The sequence below is a fragment of the Nerophis lumbriciformis genome, linkage group LG11, assembly GCF_033978685.3.
Source record: "Nerophis lumbriciformis linkage group LG11, RoL_Nlum_v2.1, whole genome shotgun sequence".
Classification (NCBI taxonomy): Eukaryota; Metazoa; Chordata; class Actinopteri; order Syngnathiformes; family Syngnathidae; genus Nerophis; species Nerophis lumbriciformis.
In genome coordinates this window covers 12,544,783-12,548,327 of record NC_084558.2, presented here as the reverse complement: position 1 = coordinate 12,548,327, position 3,545 = coordinate 12,544,783, and the positions used below count along the sequence as shown (strand labels likewise).

Sequence of the window (3,545 nt, the reverse complement as noted above, 5' to 3'; positions counted from 1 at the left end):
TAGAACCCACACAGGGAGTTCCACTAAGAACCCTTTCGTATTTCAAGGGTTTCATCTAGAACCCACACAGGGAGTTCCACTAAGAACCATTTTGTATTTCAAGGGTTTCATCTAGAACCCACGCAGGGAGTTCCACTAAGAACCCTTTAGTATTTCAAGGGTTTCATCTAGAACCCACACAGGGAGTTCCACTAAGAACCCTTTCGTTTGTCAAGGGTTTCATCTAGAACCCACACAGGGAGTTCCACTAAGAACCATTTTGTATTTCAAGGGTTTCATCTAGAACCCACGCAGGGAGTTCCACTAAGAACCCTTTCGTATTTCAAGGGTTTCATCTAGAACCCACACAGGGAGTTCCACTAAGAACCCTTTCGTTTGTCAAGGGTTTCATCTAGAACCCATGCAGGGAGTTCCACTAAGAACCCTTTTATGTTTCAAGGGTTTCATCTAGAACCCATGCAGGGAGTTCCACTAAGAACCCTTTCATGTTTCAAGGGTTTCATCTAGAACCCACACAGGGAGTTCCACTAAGAACTCTTTCATGTTTCAAGGATTTCATCTGGACCTGACACAGGGGGTTGTAAAAACATCCCTTTTCAAAGGTTTTCACCGATAACCGTCTTGTCTTCTGAGGGTTCTATAAAGAACCATGTTGTATTCTACAGATCAGTTTAGCTCATATTATATTGTGGTCATTTATCATGTTGACATTGAACAAACATTCAAAACATTTTAATGAGAAAAACATTTATTTAAAGATAGTCCAACAAAACAGGAGAGGCTGTGTAGGTCCCAGGGGAGAACAGGTCAAAAGTCAGCATAGGTCCAGTGGAATCAGCAACATGACAGGCCAGACACATTATGCTGTCCTTAGTAGGTGAATTTGTGTAAATACATCTCCAGCAATGGTGACATGGCAGAAAGAGACACAAAATAGTTTTAGTTCAATCAATCCAAGGTGCACTTACTGCATTTACTGTGCCTTATTGTAAGCTATCTACAAACAATAAAATAATGCATGGTCCAATGAAAAGAATCAGTGTACATACTGTATGTACTAATTGTGACAGTGGAACAGAATCATGAGAAAGTGATGGAATCCCACAAAGTTTTCACATTGATTTAAATAATGTTGAAATACTTTTCAGTGTTATGTACCGGTAATAAGTACTCAAAATGTTTCGTATTGTAACAATAATGGAAATCTAGAGACGTCACTATGCCAAAATCAAACAAAATGTATTGGTCCAAAATATGTATTAAATAAGGGATATTTTTTTTTATCAATATGTACAAACAAAGGGCAGCAGCAGGAATGTGACCATTAACAAGAACATAAAGCATAAAATCCCATGCTGCAACACATCTACTCACTACTCCCCACTTCCGACACAGTTGTATAGTCTCTTCACTGAAATGGGTTCAACACTGTGGTCCTTGATCCCCAACACAAATCTTTCAATGAAAATAAGAGTTTTTCTCAGTTCCTTTGGGTACTAGACAGCAAAAACAATATAGAGTGACATTAATGCACTCATAGCATATGATTTGTCCATGCTGCTGTCCTCAGTCAAAACCTGTATACCATCCAGGTATAGGGTTATCCTTTGTGCCTGCAAAGGGTTCCCCTCGTGTGTGTTATGGAGCATGATTGCTGGAGTAGGCACGCTTGGCTCCTATGCAATAAAAACAGATACATGTCAGTAAATAAAACCTGTTGTGAAAACAGCAAAATGACTCAATGTTGCCATAATATGGATAATGCCAATTCCTAAATCTTGACTTTAAATGCAGTATTTACCTACAGTAGAGTGTATAGAAAAGATGAGTCCTCTCTGAAAATGGAAGGCAGCAGTAGAATTGCTGCATCCCTAATGAGTCCTGAGGAAATAAAATTATTCTGTAATATTTTTTGTTTTCAGAAATACAGATTGTGGCTCCTATAGATACACATATAGGCCTAGATACCTCGTCTTACTGAATCATCCAGGCAGGCATTGATTGCCCTCTGGCAGCAGTCCTTTAGGTCACACATACAGTTAGGTCCATAAATATTTGGACATTGACACAATTTTCAGTATTCCAGCTCTGTACAACACCACAATGGATTTTAAAGGAAACAATCAAGATGTGCTTTAAGTGCAGACTTTGAGCTTTAATTTGAGGGTATTTACATCCAAATCAGGTGAACGGTGTAGGAATTACAACACATTTTATATGTGCCTTCCACTTTTTAAGGGACCAAAAGTAATTGGACAATTGGCTACTCAACTGTTCCATGGCCAGATATGTGTTACTCCCTTGTTTTTTTCATTTACTTAATTTACAAAGAGCAGATAAAAGGCCTAGATGTCATTTCAAGTGTGGTATATTAGTTTGGAATCTGGGGAGGTCACCTCTCAATATGAAGTCCAAAGAGCTGTCCATATCAGTGAAGCAAGCCATCATTGGGCTGAAAAATCAAAACAAAGCCATCAGAGAGATAGCAAAAACATGAGGTGTGGCCAAATCAACTGTTTGGTACATTCTTAAAAAGAGAGAGCGCACTGCTAAGCTCAGCAACACCCAAAGACCTGGAAGACCACGGAAAACAAGTGTGGTGGATGACAGACAAATACCTTTCCTTGTCAAGAAAAAGCCCTTCACAACAGTTGGCTAGATGAAGAAAACTCTCCAAGAGGTAGGTGTATCTGTGTCCAAGTCAACAATTAAGAGAAGACTTCACCAGAGGAAATACAGAGGCTTCATCACAAGGCGTAAACCATTGGTGAGCCTCAAAAACAGGAAGGCCAGATTAGAGTTTGCCAAGAAACATGTAAACGAGCCTGTGCAGTTCTGGAACAACATCTTATGGACAGATGAGACAAAGATCAACTTGTACCAAAATTATGGAAAGAGAAGAGTATGCAGAAGGCAAGGAACTGCTCAAGATCCAAAGCATACCACCTCATCAATGAAGCATGGTGGTGGTAGTGGCATGCATGGATGCCAGTGGAACTGGATCTCTTATATTTATTGATGATGTGACAGCTGACAAAAGCAGCAGAATGAATTCTGAAGTGTTTGGGGCAATATTATCTGCTCATATTCAGCCAAATGCTTCAAAACTCATTGGACGGCGCTTCACAATGCAGATGGGCAATGACCCGAAGCATACTGCGAAAGCAACCAAAGAGTTTTTTAAGGCAAATAAGTGAAATGTTGTGCAATGGCCAAGTCAATCACCTGACCTGAATCCCATTGAGCATGAATTTCACTTGCTGAAGACGAAACTGAAGGGAAAATGCCCAAAGAACAAGCAGGAAGTGAAGACCGCTGCAACAGAGGCCCGGCAGAGCATCACCATGGACCAAACCCAGCGTCTGGTGATGTCTATGTGTTCCACACTTCAGGCTGTCATTGACTGCAAAGGATTTGCAACAAAGTATTAAAAAGTGACAATTTGATTTATGATTATGTTAGTTTGTCCAATTACTTTTGGTCCCTTAAAAAGTGGAAGGCACATATACAATGTGTTGTAATTCCTACACCGTTCACCTGATTTG

At 40.0% G+C, this 3,545-nt stretch overlaps 1 long non-coding RNA gene across 1 annotated transcript; it reads right to left on the bottom strand.

Annotated features, from left to right (window-relative positions):
• Positions 1-736: 736 nt before the first annotated feature.
• LOC133610092 (uncharacterized) lies at positions 737-2,007 on the bottom strand. Its single transcript, XR_009815836.1, has 3 exons — positions 1,969-2,007; positions 1,802-1,881; positions 737-1,676 (listed from the first exon to the last, which is right to left on the bottom strand). It is a non-coding gene; the product is annotated as an uncharacterized lncRNA (long non-coding RNA).
• Positions 2,008-3,545: the final 1,538 nt, after the last annotated feature.